Source organism: Bombina bombina, chromosome 2, assembly GCF_027579735.1.
Source record: "Bombina bombina isolate aBomBom1 chromosome 2, aBomBom1.pri, whole genome shotgun sequence".
Taxonomy (NCBI): Eukaryota; Metazoa; Chordata; class Amphibia; order Anura; family Bombinatoridae; genus Bombina; species Bombina bombina.
Window position 1 is genome coordinate 236,127,884 of NC_069500.1, and position 23,514 is coordinate 236,151,397.

At 37.9% G+C, this 23,514-nt stretch overlaps 1 protein-coding gene and 1 long non-coding RNA gene across 2 annotated transcripts in view; one reads left to right on the top strand and one right to left on the bottom strand.

Moving 5' to 3' along the window:
• Positions 1–16,687, bottom strand: part of FAM172A (family with sequence similarity 172 member A) — a 1,196,638-nt gene extending 1,179,951 nt beyond the window's left edge. The window contains exon 1 of the mRNA XM_053701490.1: positions 16,323–16,687. The gene's annotated coding sequence lies outside the window, so the exon portion shown is untranslated. The remainder of the gene's footprint in view (positions 1–16,322) is intronic.
• A 248-nt stretch (positions 16,688–16,935) lies between these two features.
• On the top strand, positions 16,936–17,478 carry LOC128647741 (uncharacterized). The gene is made up of 2 exons (XR_008400399.1): positions 16,936–17,066; positions 17,150–17,478. It is a non-coding gene; the product is annotated as an uncharacterized LOC128647741 (long non-coding RNA).
• Positions 17,479–23,514: the final 6,036 nt, after the last annotated feature.

The window sequence follows — 23,514 nt, forward strand, 5'->3', positions numbered from 1 at the left end:
GCAGGAGGATGAGAGCCCTCTTGTGACAGTATACTGCTGTGAGAAGGATCAATCATTTGCTGTGCCAGAGGAGACACTGTAGTAAAGTAAAAGAAAATAGTATTTTTGTTTTAAATACCCACCCCTTAAAGTGGCATAAAAGTACATGTGACTGCTGCCTGTATCTTATAAAACATAAAATGAAGAATGAGCATTAGTTTCAATAAATGAATACACCCTGGTGAAAAGTAGTGCATACTGCACTGAGTACAAAACAAACAAAAAAAGGGAGTCACAACTGGACTTAAGTTATGAATAAACTAAACTAGTCTCCAGAAATGATCATTTCTTTTTTTTTTCTTTTTAAAACATGGTCTAATCTGAGCTAAATAACTATTTATGTGCAACTATAGAACTTTTCATCAGCTGGTGCTATTAAGTGCATATTGTAAATCCATCGAAAGACAGTTTAAATAGAGTTTCTAATGTACTTCTAATACCAAATGTTGAAGACAAGACTCAGGAGCATCAATGCACTACTGGACACTAGCTGAACACATCTGATAAGATATATATATATCTCCAGTAGTGCACTGATGCTCCTAAGCCTAGCTAGGTGTACTTTTCAAAGGATACCAAGAGAACAAAAAAAACACTAATTTAATAATAAAAGTAAAAAGTTGATTAAAACTGTATGCTTTATCTGAGACATGACATTTTTATTTTTACCTTTCTGCCCTTTAAATCTTTACAAAAATAAAGGAAATTCAATAGGGAATAAATGTGTACATTAAAAGGGACATGAAACTCAGTTACTTTTATTATATTATTTTCTTAATTCTCTTAGTATTCTTTGTTGAAGTACTGGATGAACACATTGTGTGAGCCAATAATATGAGGCAGATATGTGTAGCCACCAAACAGCAGCTATTGAGCCTACCTATGTAATCCCTTTTCAATAAAGGATACCAAAATAACAAAACAAAATTAAATGATAGAAGTAAATTGGAAAGTTGTTTAAAATCACATACTCTATCTGAAACTTGAAAGAAAAAAAATGTAAATATAAAATGCCTGTGACAACATTTTAGTTTTTTTATACTGTAGTAGCATTTTTGGAATACACATTAACCCCTTAAGGACCGGGCATTTCAGACTAAAACTCACTACATTTAAACAGAAATAGAGCCTTTTTTATATATTTACCTATCAAAACTATATTATTATTTTTTTATTAGACAACCCAAAGTATTGTTCTAGGCCCATTTTGGTATATTTCATGCCACCATTTCACCGCCAAATGCAATCAAATAAAAAAAAATTGTTCACTTTTTCACAAACATCTTGTGCAATTATGCCACAAATGGATGTAAAAGCTTCTCTGAGATCCCCTTTGTTCAGAAATAGCAGACATATATGGCTTTGGCGTTGCTTTTTGGTAAATAGAAGGTCGCTAAATGCTGCTGCGCACCACACATTTATTATTCCCAGCAGTGAAGGAGTTAATCAGGTAGCTTGTAAGGGTAATTTTAGCTTTAGTGTAGAGATTACCCTCTCACCTGACACTTCCCACCCCCTGATCCCTACCTGACCTATCTCAAACAGCTCCCTTCCCTCCCCCACCCCCCAATGGTCACCCCCATCTTAAGTACTGGCCGAAAGTCTGCCAGTATGAAAATGTAAGGCTTTTTTTTGTTGTTTCTTTTTTTAATATTTTTTTTCTATTTTCTGCAGTGTAGGATCCCCCCTTAATCCCCAACCTCCCTGATCGCCCCCCCAACAACTCTCTAAACCTCCCCCCTCTAGCTATTAGCCCCCATTTTAGGTACTGGCAGCTGTTTGCCAGTACCCAGTTTTCTATAATTTTTTATTATAAAAAAAAAAAAATTCTGTAGTGTAGCTGCCCCCCCTCATTACCCTACCCCTTCCCAGATCGCATTCTCTCCCTCTTATCCCCTTTCCACTATAGGGGCCCTCTCTCCCTCCTCCCCACTCACTGCCTCTAAAAAAAAAAATCTGTAGCGGTCCCACCAGCTCCTGCCCCCCTCCAGCGATGGGCCGCCCACCCGCCCTCCTAACCCTCCCACATCCCCAACTATCTGCACCACCGCTCTATGATGCAGAGAGGGCCACACACATGGGGCATGCAAAAATAGCGTGATCTTGCTACTTTTAGTAAGATCGCAGCAGAGAGAGGCCCAGGACAGCAGCGTCGTATTACAACCAGCAGCGTCGCATAACAAACAGTGTCGTCGTACAGGCTACGGCGCTGGTCGTTAAGAGGTTAAAGGGATAGTCTAGTCAAAATTAAACTTTCAGATAGAACATGCAATTTTAAGCAACTTTCTAATTTACTTCTAATATCAATTTTTCTTTGTTCTCTTTGCATCTTAATTTGAAAAGGCTGGAATGTAAGCTTAGGAGCAAGCACATGTTTGGTTCAGAACCCCGGGCGATTGCCGATTGGTGGCACACCAATCAGCAAGTGCTACCCAGGTCTGAACCAAAATGGGCCGGCTTCTAAGCTTACATTCTTGCGTTTTCAAATAAAGATACCAAGAGAACAAAGTATATTTGATAATAGGAGTAAATGAGAAAGTTGCTTAAAATTGCATGTTCTATCTGAACTATGCAAGTTAAATTTTTACTAGACTGTCCCTTTAATTAGCAAAAATTCTTCCCAAAAAAAGAGAGGCTGTTTTGTGTTAGCCTTTACTGTGCAATAAACATATGTACATACATCTTATGCACCCTCTAGATATCCCCACATCATGCCTCTAATAGCAATCTGCAAGGGCTCAATGTTTGAATGAGGGTGAACATGGCATATATGCATATAAAATGTGCACGGTAAAGGTGGAAAGTAAAAATGCATACATTTCTATTTCTCTTTGGAGTTTTAGGTCTCTTTAAATTGGCATAAAACGGCAAAAAAGAAAATTCTCTAATGTATTAGTTCGATTTTTCATTGCACTATTGTTTGCATACAATTTTAAACAACTTTTCAATTTACTTGTTATTTAATTTACTTATTCTCTTGGTATTCTCGATTGAAAAAGCATACCTAGGTAGGCTCTGGACAAGATACGAAATACTGAGAGCAGGCTGCATATAAATTACTCTTATCACTGGTTCACCCAATGTGTTCAGCTAGCTCCCAGTAGTGAATTGCTGCTCCATCAACAAAGGATACCAAAAGAATGAAGTCAATTTGATAATAAAAATAAATTGGAAAGGTATTTAACATAATATGCTCTATCTTAATCATGAAAAAATGGGTTTCAGGTCTCTTTCAAAACATGTCCAACGTCAGCTCCAGAGCAGCAGTGCTCTATTGGGAGCTGAGGGCATCTGGTGAGCAAATGACAAGAGGCATATTGGTGTAGTCACCAATCACCAGATAGCTCCCAGTAGCGCTCCTGAGTCTACCTACAAAGGATACCAAGAAAAAGTTAATTTGATAACAGAACTAAACAGCCTACTACAATTACACTATCTAAATCATGAAATTTTAACTTTGGTTCTCATGTCCCTTTAAATAATTAAATTAAGTTAATTAGCATCTTAAAATTTGTGCCCCTCAAACTCCAATCAAAATTATTGTTTTAGTAAACCAAAGATATCCCAGTCTTTCTTTACTTATTGGGGTGGGAGTACGGATTTTCTCTTGAGAATCACTAAAATAGTTTAAATTTTCCAGCATTCTGGAGAACTTAAATTGTGGCATTGACAAAATCTTTCCATGACTGGGTATATAAACTATAGTGCAGGCTAGCAGTATACTTTATAATTTGCCAAACTGATCATTCACACAATCAGGACAATCAGCTATACTCTGCAAGAAACCCTACACAGAATTCAAAGCTAAGGGATTACACATTTCCAAATTACTGTCACAGCAGGGCTGCTTTATAAAAATAGGTGCCGGCATACAACATACCTCCCACTATGAGCCTAAAAACCCAATTACAAAAATAAATCACAGCAGGTCTGAAAATATCCTACTTTCCAAAATTCTCAGGGACTTTGCAGGGGTCCTTATATTTTGTAAACTACATGGTACTTAAGGATGAATGTTTAAGCTTGGCATTTCAGGAAATACAAAACATTGTGTGCTTCTATTATATAGAACTATAGCTCACATAAGAAAGGAAAAACTCTATACTGCAAACGCTCTGCACTCATTAAAGGTGTTGTCTTCATTATGATCTATGTCAATTTTTTTTAAAAATTAGTTAGTGAATTACAACCTTAGAAAGCTTTTATAATGTTCCAATTAAAATGATTAGCAATATATATCAGATATATGGAAAACCCATTAAGAGACTACTACCAATAACAAAGTTTACAAATTTCAAGTAGAGTTTAGAAACAAATGCATTTAGTTCTCAGGTTAAACTATCACACATTTTGCAAAACAACATAGTTCTGGTGTACAAAGTCCCAACATTTCCACAACAGTAAAGAAGGTACTAGATTCCTCTATCCCCACCAAGCAAAGCAGAACGTCTTTTAACCTATTTGTTTTGTAATATCACTCAATTGGAATTAAAATAATACTTACAATATAAGTAATGCTTTCTCTATTTTTGTCTATTTTTTATGTAATTTAAAATTATATTTTCAGTACTTGACAATAAAAAGAGCAGAGTTGTTAATTTTCTAATACATTTTACATCATACATGATGCCCAAAATGTTTTATTTTACGATTAAAATATGTTTAACCCTTTCGTGCAGGGGTTAACGTGTCTACATTGGAACAACTGTTCCAATGTAAACAAATTGAAATCTCACGATCGTGCACGTGATCACGAGATTTCAATGATGGGATTGCGTCAGGAGGGCGTCCCTTTGATGCTAGGCATGCCATCCAGACTGCAATCCCATTAGGGAAGCGCCAGTGGCTTCAGGAAAGCCAAGCGGTTAGGACGTTGCTTTCCGTCCATCGGCGCTAAAGCCCAGCAAAATTCGGAAGGAATACAACGTTCTAACGGCGTTAAAAGGTTAAACAACTTTGCAATCTACTTCTATTGTAAAAATTTGCTTTATTCTCTTGGTAACCTTTGTACTACTGGGAGGGAGCTAGCTCCCAGTAATGCATTGTGGCTACTAAGCCTACATTTGTTTTTAATACACATGCAATCAGGAGTGCACACAGCCCTCGTTACCATGCAAACTTTCAGCGCTGCAATTGGCCAAAATGTAATGAAGAAAATACACCCATTTTATGGGCTGGATTATAGGACGTCAAGTGAAAATGTAAAATATATATTTTAATGAAGATAGCAGCTTTGATTGCAACATAAAATAAGTGTATTGTGCAGATAAATATATAAACTTTAAAATTATGTTTTTTTTATATTGTCATTTTTTTTAAAGTTTAATAACCCTTAAAGGGCCACTAAACCCAAAATCTTTCTTTCATGATTCAGATAGAACATACAAATTTAAACAACATTACAATTTACTTCTATTATTTATTTTGCTTCATTTTTTAGATATCCTTATTTGAAGAAAAAGCAATGCACATGGGTGAGCCAATCACATGAGACTTCTATGTGCAGCAACCAATCAGCAGCTACTGAGCATATCTAGATATGCTTTTCAGCAAAGAATATCAAGAGAATAAAACAAATTAGATAATAGAAGTAAATTAGAAAGATGTTTAAAAATGCATTCTCTTTCTAAATCATGAAAGAAAAAATGTGGGTATCATGGCCCTTTAAAAAGGGACAGTAAAGTCATTTTTGTTTACATTATTCCTATAGATCACTGGTTTTTAAACCTATCCTCACACCTCTCCAACAGGCCACATTTTGAGGATATCTGAATTAAAGTACAGGTGAAACAATCTGATTAGTTAACGTGGCTATTTTACCTGCTCTCATCCAAGGTTACCCAGAAAACCAGGACTGTTGGGGAGATTTGAAAACCAGTGAGATAGAGAATGCAATTTTGAACAATTTTCCAATGTAATTCTATTATCTAATTTGCTTATTTTCTTTGTATCCTTTGCTGAAAAGCCTACTAAGGTAGGCTCAGACACAGCAATGTAATACTGGGAGCTGGATAATTAATGGTGGCTGCACAAATATGCTTCTTGTTAATGGCTCACTTGGTGTGTTCAGCTAGCTCCCAGTAGTGCAGTGATGTTTTTTCAACAAAGGATAACAAGAGAATGATGCACATTTTATAACAGTAGTAAATTGGAAAGTTGTTTAAAAATTGTATGCTCTGTCTGAACCATGAAAGAAAAAAAACGGGTTTTATGTCCGTTTAATAGAATGCCAAAACATCCAATAACAAACGAGACAATATTCAGCTATTGTTTAGGTCTATAAGGAGAAGTTAGGCATAATCATATACTGTACACAAGCCAATGCCAGGCAACTTCAAACTTTCCAGGAACTAATGTTAAAGGGATATTAAAGTGTAAATATATAACACAAACTTAGCCAACAGTATCAGCAATCTATCATACTTACAAAATAATGGTTAACTGCTTAAACTAAATCCCCAACCAAACAACATGAATAACCATAAATATTGAAAGGGACATTAAAGCAATATATTCTGGGCTATATAGTCCCCAAAGTAGCTTCTAAGCAAATTACTCAAAAGAAGTATATTCCTAGCCTCATAAAGAGAAATGTGAGAGTTTAAACAGCTTTTAGAATGTTTCCTCGTTAGTAAATATACTCTAAACAAGGGGTTGAAAGATTTATATGGGGGAAAAAACAGGAGCCTGCTGTAATGTGGACTAGCTAGTCATACAAGTTAAAGGGCCAGGAAAAATGTAATTTAGATATATAAAATGTATAGTTGTATAATAATTGAAAATTGTTTAGGTGCAGATCCCTGGAATTGTAAGGTGTGAACAGCTAGCTTACAAGGATGATAAGTCATCAGACAGTGCACTAATACCTGCTCTTGCATTTTCCCACATGCTGCATGTTCAATCAAGTTGAACTTACGTCAACCTGCTCCGCTGTAGTATAACAATTTTAAATGGACATTAAACACTAAAAACATGCTAGATAGAATGATGCATTCATCAAAGAAAAGATTAGTCCATGACTAACATGTAGATGTATTTTTTAAAGTTTCATTAGTTGTTTAAAAAGTGACAAAATAAGTGTAAAGTTTTAGTGTCTAGAAAACACTGGGAGCTGCCATGTTGTAACTTGTGTCCCCTTCTCTGCTGTGGCCAATTAGGGTCAGTTATAAATAGGTCACTAGAGTGTGCAGCCAATGGTTGTGCTGGATTTAACAGTGTTCTGCACTTCCATTTCTAATAGGAACTGAAAAGCTCACAATTTCAGAATGGAATTACAGGCAAAGAGGACAAAATAAATAATGAAAGTATATTGCAGAGTTGTTTTATTATATACAATTTATCATTTTATATTACCATCTCAAAGTGTTTAATGTCCCTTTAAACAACTTTCCGATTTACTTAATTCTCTTGGTATCCTTTATTGAAGGGGCAGCAATGCATTACTGGGAAATAGATGTGTGCATCATGTGAACCAGACACAAGAGGCCTATATGTGTAGCTAACTCACCGGAGCATACCTAGGCATGAGAACAAAACAAATGAGATAACAGAAGTAAATTGTAACATTGTTAAGAATTACATAATCTATCTGAATCATGAAAGAAAGCATCTTGGTTGCATGTGCCTTTAAGAGAAGCTGCTGCAATATAAACTTTGTAAGTACATTTGTTAACAACTAAAATATAAATAAATACTTAATCATGCAATTTAAAAGGGAGAAAACATCACAGGTTTTGGCATACAAGTTAGTTACATGAAGATTAGTGAAGTTACATTGGCATATTTGGACAGTCATTTCTCCGTTCCCACAACTTGTATAGGATGACTTTGTTCTCATCATTATACAAAACTTTTAGTTGTTTGAATACAAATAAAACTAATGAACTAGTCACAGGATGTTGAAATAGTGTTTAAAGGGATAGAAAGGCCAAAAAAAAAAAGAAAATGTACATAGGTGCATTTCAATTTTAAATAGAAGCATTTTGCAATATACTTTCATTAGCAAAAAAGGTTTCTAGTAAAAGTTATTACCGTTTTTCAGTGGCATACGCACATATGCTGTGAGCACCCGTGCACCATTTCAAACACTACAGTCCTGGCCAAAAGTTTTGAGAATGACACAAATATTAATTTTGACAAAGTCTGCTGCTTTAGTGTTTTTAGATCTTTTTGTCAGATGTTACTATGGTATACTGAAGTATAATTACAAGCATTTCATAAGTGTTAAAGGCTTTTATTAAAAGCCAATTACATTAAGTTTATGCAGAGTCAATATTTGCAGTATTGACCCTTCTATTTCAAGACCTCTGCAATCAACTTCTGGGCCACATCCTGACTGATGGCAGCCCATTCTTGCATAATCAATGCATGGAGTTTATCAAAATATGGGGGGGGGGGGGGGTTGTTCACCCGCCTCTTGAGGATTGACCACAAGTTCTCAATGGGATTAAAGTCTGGGAAGTTTCCTGGCCATGGACCAAAAATTTCGATGTTTTGTTCCCCAAGCCACTTAGTTGTCACTTTTGGCTTATGACAAGGTGCCCCATCATAAAGGAAAAGGCATTGTTCGTCCCCAAACTGTTCTTGGATGGTTGTGAGAAGTTGCTCTTGGAGGATGTTTATGTACCATTCTTTATTCATGGCTGTGTTCTTAGGCAAAATTGAGAGGGAGCCAACTCCCATGGCTGAGAAGTAACCCCACACATGAAAGGACTCAGGATGCTTTACTGTTGGCATGACACAGGACTGATGGTAGCGCTTACCCTTTCTTCTCCGGACAAGGTTTTTTCCGTATGCCCCAAACAATCGGAAAGGGGATTCATCAGAGAAAATGACTTTACCCCAGTCCTCAGCAGTCCAATCCCGGTACCGTTTGCAGAATATTAATCTGTCCCTGATGTTTTTCCTGGAGAGAAGTGGCTTCTATGCTGCCCTTCTTGACACCAGACCATCCTCCAAAAGTCTTCGCCTCACTGTGCATGCAGATGCACTCACACCTGCCTGCTGCCATTCCTGAGCTAGCTCTGCACTGGTGGTGCCCCGATCCCGCAGCTGAATCAACTTTAGGAGACGTTCCTGGTGCTTGCTGGACTTTCTTGGGCATCCTGAAGCCTTCTTCACAACAATTGAACCTCTCTCTTTGAAGTTCTTGATGATCCAATAAATGGTTGATTTAGGTGCAATCTTAGTAGCAGCAATATCCTTGCCTGTGAATCCCTTTTTGTGCAAAGCAATGATGGCTGCACGCGTTTCCTTGCAGGTAACCATGGTCAACATAGGAACAACAATGATTTCAAGCACCACCCTCCTTTTAAAGCTTGCAGTCTGTTATTCTAACTCATTCCGCATGACAGAGTGGTCTCCAGCCTTGTCCTCGTCAACACTGAGACCTGTGTTAGCTAGAGAATCACTGACATGATGTCAGCTGGTCCTTTTGTGGCAAGGCTAAAATGCAGTGGAAATGTTTTTCGGGGGGGATTAAGCTTATTTTCATGGCAAAGAGGGACTTTGCAATTAATTGCAATTGATCTGATCACTCTTCATAACATTCTGGAGTATTTGCAAATTGTCATCATAGAAAACTGAGGCAGCAGACTTTGTGAAAAATTAATATTTGTGTCATTCTGAAAACTTTTGGCCAGGACTGTATACTTTCTCAGAGAGTTAAATTGGCTTGTATGACACAAATTATGTCTTCAGAAGCAATATAAACGCCTGCTAGCTCTTGGAGCTGGCAGGGTGTTTGAATACTGGCGCAAGGGCCCTAACAGGATATGTGCGTATGCTGCAGAAAAGTAGTAATAACTTTTACTTGACTCATTTCTCATGATGAAAGTATATTGAAAAATGCTAATATTTCACATTGAAACGAGCCCATGTTCCTTTTTTTTTTACCTTTCTATCCCTTTAAAGGGACACTAAACCCAAAATGTTTTTTTTTATGATTCAAGTAGATAATACAATTTTAAACAACATTCCAATTTATTTCTATTATCTAGTTTGCTTCTTTATTTAGATATCCTTGGTTGAAGAAATAGCAATGCACATGGGTGAGCCAATCATATGAGGCATCTATGTACAGCAACCAATCAGCAGCTACTGAGCATATCTAGATATGCTTTTCAGCACAGTATATCGAGAATAAAGCAAAATAGATAATAGAAGTAAATTAGAAAGTTGTTTAAAATTGCATGCTCCTAAATCATAAAAGAAAAAATTTGGGTTTCATGTCCCTTTAATAATTGCTGCAGTGTAATATGGAAGTTTACAAAAAAAAAAAAAAAACATTCAATTGTATATAATAGTTTTCAAACCAGAGTAACCTATTCCATTAAGTAAGAATAGGATAGTGAAAACTATAAGAGAGTGCCATTAAAGGGATATGAAACCCAAAAACTGTATTTTGTGATTTAGAGGATATTATTGTTAAAAAGTTTTGAACTCAATTCTATTATCTAATTTGCTTAGTTTATATGATATTCTATGTTGAAGAGATACCTAGGTAGGCTACATGACAGGAAATAGTGCTGCCATCTAGTGCTCTTGCAAATGCCTTACATTCTTGCAAAGCTGCTGCAATATAGTGTTTCAGAACTTTCTGAATCCTGAAAGAAAAAAATTTGGGTTTCATATCCCTTTAATACTACATTTAAAGTGACACTAAACACAATTTTTTTCTTTCATGATTCAGATAGAGCATGCATTTTAAGCAACTTTCTAATTTACTCCTATTATCAATTTGTATTCATTCTCTTGCTATCTTTATTTGAAAAAGGCATCTAAGCTAAGGAGCCATCAAATGTTTGGTTCAGAACCATGGACAGCAATTGTTTATTGGTGCTGTCCAATCAGCAAGGACAATCCAGGTTGTTCACCAAAAATGGGCCGGCATCTAAACTTACATTCTTGCTTTTCAAATAAGCATACCAAGAGAATGAAGAAAATTTAATAGGAGTAAATTAAAAAGTTGCTCAAAATTGCATGCTCTATCTGAATCACGAAAGAAAAAATTTGGGTTCAGTGTCCCTTTAAACAGATAATCTATTGATACAGGTGTAGAGGGAAAAAAAGGGAAACGATGTATGAATGGAGTGTTTTAGGCATCGTTACTAGTGTTTTTTTATACATAGATGACACATTCCTCATTTTAAAATTAAAAGGACAGTAAAGTCAAACTTAAAAGGGACAATATACACCAATTTTCATATAACTGCATGTAATAGGCACTACTATAAAGAAGACTATGCATAGATGCAGGTATAAACAATGTTATTTAAAAATAAGCAATCTTTACATTTTTACAACACCCCCCCCCCCCCCCCATATGATGGGCTATATAAATGGATCATCTACAAACATTTATGCAAAGAAAAATCTAGTGTACAATGTTTGGACAGAGCATGCAAATGTAAACAACTTTCCAATTTACTCATATAATCTAATTTGCTTTTTCTCTTGGGATCCATTGTTGAAATGCATACCTAGGTAGGCTCAGGAGCAGCAATGCACTACTGGGAGCTAGCTGCCGATTGGTGGCTGAACATATATTCTTCACCATTGGCTCACTTGAAGTGTTCATCCAGTAGAACACTGCTGCTCATTCAACAAAAGATACCAAGAAAGGTTTTCATGTCCCTTTAAGGTTGCAGCTATATATAGTTTACACTTTACCTACTGTATAATGGTATGTTTCATTTTACAATAGGCCTCAGGAAGAAACATGAAACACACTGGTATATAGTGAATAATTATTCTGACAAATGATCAGAAGCAGGTGTATAGCGTGCCTAAGTTATCATAGGAAACAAACAATTGGAGGCATCAGTGTATATTATGTTTAACTAAAATTAAATGGACATTTTGCAATATTAAAATATTTTAATTAATTTCTGCATTGTTATTTTTATTTGTATCATTATTGTTGAATCCCTGCAAAGGAGATACAAAAAAACAAAACACTGTAGAACACTAGGGATGTGCATTCGGATTCTTAGTGAGGATCTGAATGCGGAAGTAAGCAGCCGCTCGTTTCCCTTCAGATATTTTTGTAGCCAGATTGATTTCTGTACAACAGGGTGTTAAACTAATCTTGAGTCGTGGGCCATTTTCCATACAAGTGCAACACACGTGGGCCATACACTTCCTACATATCTTGCCATTGCTAAAAAAAAAAAAAAAAGCAGTGGCGTTTGCTATAACTGCATACAAAAGATTGTGTTCTGTAACTCCTATTTAACTTACTCTGGGCTAGATGACACATGCTCTAATGCTTTTACGAAAGTGACACACATGCTCCATCTGATTGCTCTCCCACAGAGTCCATGCTTTTTTTCTCTATCAGCCCTGTTCTGAGCACGCTCACAGTATAGCATAAGCATGCACATAGTATAAGATTTCCTCTGCGTTATAAATAGGGGATTGCAATGCTGTCGGCATAGCGACCCATTTTTTATAGTGATAAAGAGAGAGAGAGATAGATAGATAGATAGATAGATAGAGATATATATATATATAGATATATATATATATATATATATATATATATATATATATATATATATATACACACACATACCTGTTGTATGTCATTACTATCTCCAACAGAACTTAAAGGAACATGAAACACAATTTTTTTTCTTTCATGATTTAGAAAGAGCATGTCATTTTAAACAACTTTCTAATTTACTTCTATTATCTCATTTGCTTCATTCTCTTGATATAACTTGCTGAAAAGCATATCTAGATATGCTCAGTAGCTGCTGATTGGTTGCTGCACATAGAGGCCTTGTGTGATTGGCTCACACATGTGCATTGCTATTTCTTCAACAAAGGATATCTAAAGTATTGAGCAAATTAGATAATAGAAGTAAATCGGAAAGTTGTTTAAAATTGCATGCCGTATCTGAATCATGAAAGTTTAATTTTGACTAGACTGTCCCTTTAAGTCCCAAATTAAACCTAGAGGTACTTGGATGACCAGCAGGGGCATGTACAACTGCGGTCATAAAAAATGTAAGCCCTGTGATTACCTAGATAAAACTAAGTCATTTAAGTCCCATGTGACAGGAGAGGTGTTCCAGATTAATACATGTATGAACTGTACGACCACGAGTGTTATATACATGCTCACTTGTCAAACTTGTAAGGTTCAATACATTGGTCTTACCTCAAGGGACATTAAGACAAGAATACGGGAGCACATATCCACCATCTCGAGAGGCAAATCCCAAACACCTTTAGTTAAACATTTTACTGAGAAACATAAGGGTGAGATAAACACACTAAAATGGTGTGCCATTGAGGAAGTAAAGGTACCTAAGAGGGGGGGAGATTTAGACAAACTCTTGGCGAAAAGGGAGATGTTCTGGATTTTGAGACTCAGAACGAGAATACCAGAGGGTCTCAATTCCAGATGCGACATTATAAATTACTGGGAATAGGACATCTCCACACCTCTGTACCTCTCTTTACTTCTTCTTACCACTTTTTACCACTTTCTGCATTTATTTCTTCATAGTTATGTCTAGGTAAAACAACCAAAGAATTAATCCCTTTCATTGAGTAGCTATCAGAGTATGGAATAATTAGCAAAATCTCATAAAGGCCTCTTTAATTCAAGTTAATTTAACAAACAGCCCATAAATATTGAGATAGCAGCAAGCATAATATAATTTACAAAATAATTTGCTTTCCCATATTCTGAAATTAATTAAAGGGACACTGAACCCAATTTTTTTCTTTTGTGATTCAGATAGAGCATGCAATTTTAAGCAACTTTCTAATTTACTCCTATTATTATTTTTCTTCGTTCTCTTGCTATCTTTATTTGAAATAAAAGCCATCTAAGCTTTTTTTGGGTTAAGAACTCTGGACAGCACTTTTTGATTGGTGGATGGATTTTTTCCACCAACCAGCAAGGACAACCCAGGTTATTCACCAAAATGGGCCGGCATCTAAACTTAGTTTCTTGCATTTCAAATAAAGATACCAAGAGAATAAAGACAATTTGATAATAGGAGTAAATTAGAAAGTTGCTTAAAAATTCATGCTTTATCTGAATCACAAAAGAAAAAATTTGGGTTCAGTGTCCCTTTAAGTTAGGTACATCTAACAAAAGGGTTAAATACTTATTACCTATCATTTTCTCTCAAGGTCAGGCTAGGGATGTATTATTTGATATTCAGAGATATATATTGTAACTTTTTAGTGCCCATAATAAGCACTGAAAATAATATCTTTACTCAGTTGAGAAAAAACATGCATGTTCACATTACAAGTACATCCAACTTATGGTATATATAAACATCCAGGTTTCATATGGCAACACACATGTTCACTCATACTTAATATTAAATTGCTTTCAGTAAGGCACATATTAATTATTTAAATACATATAAAAAGAGAGTAAAGAGTGAAAGGGTTAATTATTAAGATGTAGGTGCTTGGCATTTACTGAGCATTAGAAGGAGGGTCAGATCATATGTTTTAACCAATTAGATCAGATTAAAGGGTTCTTAATGGCAAGGAGTACAGACACACAACAGGCTATGATTACGGCAATCTGCCGAAACGCGTAAGCCCATGTGCTGCGCTCTCTCTCCAACCAAGTAGCAAGGCTGTCACTTATTTCACTATTTGAATTTTAAAGAAATTTTCAATAAAGTATATTTTTACGGAGTGTGGTACCATTTTCTTTCTTTTTGAAACGTATGTAAAATAAATACATATAAAAAATATAGTTAGTGATTTTAGTTAAAGAGAATATTATGGAAAGGAATAAGCAAAAGTGATGCATGAAATCAGTGCTGCCATAGTAATGAACACGTATGAAGTACTGCATGTGTCAAATCATTATGCACTAATCTGTGATTCTGTTTAATAACAATGTGACCCGTTAGCCCTTTCATGACTGGGCTAATTTGTCTATATCAGAACAACGTTCCAATGTAACCAAATTGAAATCACCTGATCGTGCATGCGTTGCGAGATTTCAATGATGGGATGGGGTCAGGGGAGCTTCCCTATGACGCTAGGCACACCCTCCAGACCTCAATCCCATTCCCAAAGCAAAATTGGCTTCAGTACAGCCAAACGGCTAGGACTTTCCATTCCGCCCTAACGGCGCTAAAGCCCAGCGCTGTTAGAACGGCATGAAATGTCCTAACGTCGGGAAGAGGTTTGGGATTGAGAGGTTTTAATGATCTTGCGCTACCATAGTGCCAATAGTGTTCGAAATGCCAGAACATAGGGATACAGTCATTACAATGGAGAGCTGAATGGTGGTTGCACGTATGCGCAACCCTAACAGTAAGCACACTCGCTCTTTAAGTAATATGCATATTATAAAAATATTTCATGGAAGTGGCATGGGTCGCACAAAATTTGGTTGCGGCCCGCATGCCGACAGTTTGACATCCCTGATGTAAAAGATTTCCACTCTGTGCAAATCAATATAGCTACGAAAATATTCAAAGGGAATGAGTGTTTGCTTACTTCTGCATGGACAAACTTATTAAACACCCATTTAGCAGACACAATCCATTACCACTCTTGAGCAAGACACTGATGATTAGCCATTCATGTACCCACCAATTACTGGCTCAGGACCAGCTCGGCATCAGAGTTTAAAACGTTTATTCCCTTTGCCGTTACCATGTCATTTTCTTCTTGAAATATTTATTTTATATGAATGCACACAAGTGCAGAAGGTTTTGAAAGCAGTACATGCAATAACTTACAACCTACAATAGGTGACTTGGGGGGGAAATACATCCCATACATGAAAAGCCAGAGCTGCAAAAAACTTGTTTTTTAGATTGTAATATAAAATGTTAAATAACATATTAAAAACCTTTGAAATACAGTTTCATTACTTATTTTGTCACCTGTAGTTTAAAATTGTGGGCTCTCAATATAAATCTTTCTATATTCCACAGTCATTACTTGCACACTCTAGTGACCCATTTAGGACTGTCCCTAATAGACGTTGGCAAAGAAAGAAACCTAAGTTACAATATGGCGGCAAACTTTGCTTTATGGATTCTAAAACTTTACACTTATTTTTTTCACTATTTTAGCATCTAATATAATTATAGAAAATGCACCAGCACAATATTCACAGGGTAATCTGTGTTTTAAACATATAATTCTATCAAACATTTATTTAGTGTTTAATGTCCCTTTAACTGCACAATGTATAAACAGTAAATTACATGTTATAGACAATGTCCTGGCTAAAAGGTATGAAGCATGCCCTTGTACAAGCGCTTGCATTGGTCACTCACTTTGCCACCGTGCTCACAGAGGAGTTGCACAGGTTCCACGAATGGTCAGAACCACGAAGACCCAAAGGCGAAAAGACCCAAACAAATAATACTATCCAAGATGTCAACACACACAGCAGAAAGGTAATGCAGATATTGCCACCCAGATATTCAAACAGGTAAGTTTCCAGCTGAGCAAGAAAAAATTAGGTGCTACCAATGATACTTCCTTTATTGGACTCTGTCTCTATGCTCAAAATAATTAAAATCACTGTAAAAGCAAATCCATTACAAGACAGTTCCAATACCAAGCTGCACTGAGTGACATCAAACTGATTTTAGAGCACCCGGCCGGAAGGAAGAAAAACCACAAGAGAAAACACAATGTGTATGAGTGCCAAGCCTCGATCTCATTCACCTTGCTGATTTGCTAAAGGTGTGTCACATGATGGTCGATATTTAGCTTGGATTCTGGGACTTGTAGTTTTTATTTTGCTAACAGATATCGTTTCAAAGACAATAAGGACCACAAAACCCAGCAGTATGGTATATGTCAGACTCTTATTGGTAACCTCAAGTCATGACGTAAATAAGAGGCGCCGTTCACGGTATTGGTCAAATTTGGTGTCCATGAAGTATTGCTTGAGTTTAAACACGGCTTGTTAGACTAGACGTGTCTTTTCGAGCATCAACGGTGACGTCCAAAATGCCTCACTCACGTATTCTCTATGTCACTCAAGATGGATTAGCACGGAATAAAATTATGTAATAATCATTTAATAAAAGAAGGTATGACTGGAAGAAGAATGTCAAATTCGCTTCTATATGTTGCTATTTTTTTTTACCAGCTATTTACCGAGGACGCTAAAAATCCCTTCTTGTGAATCCTCCCTCAACATGCGAAGTAGAGCAGAGCTTACAGCGGCAGAGTAAATGCATTACAGCCGTACATTGCAATAAACAGCACCACTGTAAGCAACATCATAGTTGCACTTGCAATGCCAACATTTGGGGAAAAAAATCCAAGGACTCTACAGCAGAGCCACGCCCAATTTATGGATCGCATAGCCCTGTCACTTCAATAAACCTAAAACAAGCATGTAAAGTTCGAGTAGTATAATTTAGCCATACGGATTGCTTAAAGGGATAGAACAAATATATATACTTTTATAATTCAGACAGAGCATGTCATTTTTCATTTAACTTTTATAAACAAATTTCTTTGTTTTCTTGGGTACCTGTATTGAAAAGATTATGTACATATTATACACAAACGCACTACTGGGAGCTAGCTGTTAATTGGTGGCTACACACATTTGTCTTCTGTCATTGGTTCACCAGATGTGTTCAGATAGCTCCCAGTTGTGCATTGCTGCTCTGGAGATGACTTTAACTATGTGTTTATCATAGCATGGTTTACACACATAGTTATATGCAAGAATCAGGGTAATATTACATGTGCTAACATAGTAGAACATTTTCTTTTTGCACTTACAGCCCTTTAATGCAGGTTAAAGCATCAAGCTCCTCAACCTCCTCCCTTACTCTCATGCATAGGCATAGGAAGAATAACTTTACAGTACCCAAGCAAGCAAGGGTTAAATTAATAACCCTTCAGCATCTGTATAGCAGGACACTACAAACAACCCTACTTAATATAGATGTTACACAGCCTGATTCACTTACTAACTGCTGTGTTGGGGCTGCTGGAATGGAAACAATATACTGAGAATTTCTTTATGTTTTACTTGTGCTAAAACATTATTGAAAGTTTCACAAGCAGGTGGCATTTTATGAGGTAAATAGTCATTTTGAGCTTTACTGCAGCACTGATTGTGGGCAGTGGGTTAATAGACACAGAAAATCCCCAGCAACTGTATTTTTTGTATGTTCTGTGAATTCCAGTCTCAGCACATAAAGCGCCTATATCTTAAACCCCTGCTAATCATTCCATCAGTATATTCACATTCAAAATTGTGCAATACTGTTCCGATGCCTTGCTTCCTCACACATTGCGTTCTAGTCTACTACTCACTCTGGTATTACACATTGCTCCTACTTACCTGACAGCACATTGCTAAACTTAAGTATAACATATAAGCACTCAGCACAGATAAAGAAGACTATATATATATATATATATATATATTACCTCCTACAGTAACTAAGAGAATAGAGACAATGAAGTTAAATCATAAACCACAGCATCCTCTGTGGTGGGAGTACTGCACTGCACGCAATATTAACTAAATACAGACTAAATAAAACATGGGACACACTTAAAAGTCAGGGACAGGGGGGCAAAAAACACGTCTCTCCCGGGAAAAACAGGACAGTTGGCAAATATCCAAGCTACCTAAATCAGACCAACAGACTGTGACTCTACAGACCACTTAGCCACATACATCATATTTCAGATCATACCTCGTGACCCATCAATACCACTGTCAATCATTTATTTGCAAAAGTACTCAAATAAGAACCTGCAGACCCTCTCAGCTCCTTACCCGTATCAGTTCAGAGCCCTAGGCCCACAGTGCCTCTCAGCCACAAGCCTATATCAGAATTCAGATCACACCATTTCCATGCAGCCCCTCTCTCAGTCAAATACATTAGTTCAGACCCCATGGCCAGGAAAAAAAATAAATATATATATATATATATACAGTTGTGCTCATAAGTTTACATACCCTGGCAGAATTTATGATTTCTTAGCCATTTTTCAGAGAATATGAATGATAACACAAAAACTTTTCTTTCACTCATGGTTAGTGTTTGGCTGAAGCCATTTATTATCAATCAACTGTGTTTACTCTTTTTAAATCATAATGACAACAGAAACTACCCAAATGACCCTGATCAAAAGTTTACATACCCTGGTGATTTTGACCTGATAACATGCACACAAGTTGACACAAAGGGGTTTGAATGGCTATTAAAGGTAACCATACTCACCTGTGATCTGTTTTCTTGTAATTAGTGTGTGTGTATAAAAGGTCAATGAGTTTCTGGACTCCTGACAGACCCTTGCATCTTTCATCCAGTGCTGCACTAACGATTCTAGATTCTGAGTCATGGGGAAAGCAAAAGAATTGTCAAAGGATCTGCGGGAAAAGGTAGTTGAACTGTATAAAACATGAAAGGGATATAAAAAGATATCCAAGGAATTGAAAATGCAAATCAGCAGTGTTCAAGCTCTAATCAAGAAGTGGAAAATGAGGGGTTCTGTTGAAACCAAACCACGGTCAGGTAGACCAACTAAAATTTCAGCCACAGGCGGAGCCAGCTGCTGCCATGAGTGCAGCGTAAATCCGGAGCTCCGTGCTGGCTATCCACAAAACTTCAATAATTCCATCATAAATATGCCCAAACTAACTTAATAGTGCCCACTAAGATCGATGAAGAAATAGAGCTGACAGATATCATCGAAATTTGAATACACAAGCAACAATTGAAGCGCAAATCAGCTGCCACATCTCACCAGGCACTATAACTGAACAGACCTCCTCCCGCCATAGATCGAAGTTTACCGACCTCTCGGCAGAGTGCAACAAGTGGTCCCCTGACATCAGACTATATCAGACGGTACTGGTAAGCTGCAGACTAACCATCATACCGGGGCCATAAGGAGCGGCACAAACACTCCCACAGAAGCGCCGCTTCCGCCATTACCGCTGCAACCCATCAAAGGCTAAAGGTACGCACCACATATTCCACACTACTACCCTTATCGCTGCCCCAGCCTGTACACTAACCCCCCGGTCACGTACTCAGAGGGACTCTAATATTCGGAACACCGTCCCTAGCAGCAGACCACAGAGCTTGAGCAGCAGCGGGAGGGGGGACACCCTCAGTGAAGCGTGCTGGCCGCCATTACAACTCCAGCATTGAACTGCGCCACACTGGCCAGAGGCGCTCCCATATCAGAATTATACTGAACAGCGGCGACACATAAATAGTACTAAAAATTACCCACTCCTAATAGAACTATAACGAAACCGCTAAGCCCTGACAGTTAGAAACAAGCAGCTAAGACCAACTCCTGATCACTGAACAAGAGCTAAATGCAATAAAGCAAGAGGCCTACCCTGTTCTGAAGCCAAGCAATCCACCCCTATATACCCAAGAGGGTACCTGAAATATTGCTGTTACAACAGAAAGACACCATCTGCATGGTCAGACATATATATTGATACCCTCAAAACAAGAAAGATCAAAGCAACCATACTGGCTGAACCTTTCACCCTGCCTTTACTATCTTCTCAAATAAAGAAAACCTAAGATAGGCAATTCCAGGCATTCAAAGCTGAACTAACACTGATCATCTTCCAGAAACAGTACAACAAGACCTGACCTCAAGAAATATTTTATATCCTTCCCCTTGCTCAGTCTACCATCATGGCATCTAAGAGACTAAAACACGATAAACCCCTGAAAACATCTGCAGTAAAAACAGCTACCATCTCCTCCTATATGCAAACAACTGAGGCATCTGAAACAAGGGACAAAAGACTCTCCATAGACCAGCAGACCCCAAACATACCCACACCACAAGAAGAAGGCACCAACCCCACCTCCCTAATTCTCCAGGACCTACCCTCTAAGCAAGACATTGCAGACATTGTCCGAATGTGTATACGGGAAGAGCTAGCGGGTATGAAACAAGATATCCATACTATTGGTCTCCAGGTAGAGGCCCTTGAAACTAACCAAGATGAGATGAAGGAAGATGTCCAATCCCTCACTGATCAAGTAACCTCTCATCAAGAAACCATCACTCTACTCCAAGAAAAACTTGAGGACCTGGAGAACAGGAGCCACAGAAAAAATATACGGATCAGGGGCGTCCCTGAGAGTGTCCTCCCACGTGACTATCCGGTCTATCTACAGTCCCTCTTTCAACAGATAAAGGAGTCTGCTTGCACCACGGAGATCCAGTGGGTACGAGCTCAAAGATCCCTCAGACCTAAGCCCCCGGACACTGCACCGCCAAGAGACATCATAATCCGCTTCAAAAACTTCATAGAAAAGTAGATGCTCTTAAACCAATCCAGGAAACTACAACCAATTAGATTCCGGGGCAATGTTCTCCAGTTCTACCAAGACCTGGCCTCACAAACACTTCAGAGAAGAAAAGAGTTTAGCCCATTGACCACCCTCCTTCGCAACAAAAAAGTTCCATATAGATGGGGCTTCCCCACGCAAGTCTGGGTACTGAGAAACAACACCAGACTGATATGTCGATCCCCAGAAGAATCTGACTCTTTTTGTAAACAATTGGGGATAGACCTTCCACTCGATGATACTATCACACGGAATAAGTCAGGACCCTCAACATCCAGAGACAACAGGGATTCGCCCACATCAGAAAGGCTTACCTCAGGCAGACCGAGTAAAAACTACTCTCTGCCACAGTCCCCTCATGCCCACACGGTATCACTGCCTACCCTAAAACAGGGACATGATACCTATAGAGACTCAACCCATTGAACTTTTGAACGTCTCACTATATGGACTGAAGTTGAGATAAGTATACAGTGATTGCCTTTATGCTTGCTTTCTGTTGATTGTCGTTACATGTTGTTCTTTAATAACACCCTTGTTTATCAGTGTTGTTGTTGTTATCAGGTTACCCTACCTTTTGCCACCAGTCGCCCTTACAGGCGAACGGTGAACTAACTCTTGACTTACATAATCTGTAGATGCGGATAGCCCCAACCCACTAGTGTTCGTTACCTGCAGGTGCAAACCTACGCTACACTTATAGAGAGGATGTACATACGTCATCTCATCACTACCCCCCATTTACCGCATCCATAGAACTTACAGACCCCACAACGTAATCCCACAGCTAGAATAGAAAGCCCCTTAGCCAAAAAAACTCAGAGAGCATCTATCAGCGCTTAAAGGCACAAGCCACATAAAGAGAGGAAATTACTCTCTGACTTCTACGATTAAACCATGTTCCCATATCTTCAGGCCTTGTTAAAGAAGCCAATAAACACCCTGGGCCTCAAAATCTATAAAATCTATTATGCAATTACAAACCATGGAATGGAAAACCAAAGGTACATCCTCTAGGATTAGCCAACAGTTCACCCCTTTATGAATGCTCTCAAAGACGACCTATATTAGGCAGAGAGCCGAATGTTTGTTTATTTTGTTTAATTTGTTCATTATGTTTAATATGTTTGCTACGCTCTGTTCTCAGACAGAAATGTTTTATTGTTACGAAACTCACATATACCTCTATACACCCTCACAGCTAGTTACAACATCTACAATCATACAGGTCACTCTCGAGTCCAGCACCAATCTATGCCTCACCATTCAAATATATCGCAAGCACCCACAGCAGTGCAATGCAAGCCCGACCCCTCAACTGACCCTCCTGACCCAGAACGTAAAAGGGTTCAACTCACCAGTAAAGAGATCCAAAGCCTTATCCGATTTAACAAAGAGACATATAGATATCCTTTTCCTTCAAGAAACACACTTTAAGGCACAACACATACCTAAGTATTTCGGAAAGCACTTCACCACACATTTCCACAGTACAGGTCCTACAAAAAAAAATGGAGTGAGCATTCTAATACACAAATCCACCCCCTTCACCATCATCAAAAAAGTCGCAGATCAAGAGGGCCGCTTCCTAGGTCTGATGGGCCTTCTATACGGGAGACCTATAACTCTCATCAATATATATGCTCCAAATACTCAACAGCTTCCCTTTTTTCACACTATGTTCACAAAGATTCTAGATCTATCTAAGGGCCCAATATTCCTATCAGGCGACTTCAATGTACCTATACAGCCCACTATAGATAGCACCAACACAAACATTCACATCCCCAAAAAACTGTCCAGAGCCATCTGGCAAGGAATGAAAGATATGACTCTTTTCGACACTTGGAGGTTCAAGCACAGAGAGAAAAGAGACTACACCTTCTTCTCCCACCCCAACAAGTCCTACAGCAGATTGGACTACATCTTCACTAACCAGAACGGCCTCTCCCACATAACCAGATGTGACATTATACCCACCTTTTGGTCGGACCACTCATCAATCCAACTTAAATTTACTTGACCCAACACCCCCCTCACCCCTTACCAATGGAAATTAGACGATAGCCTTCTAGAATACCCGGACCTAATCCCTAAACTCACTAAAACTATAGAGGAATACTTCGCCATAAATTCCCACTCAATCGAT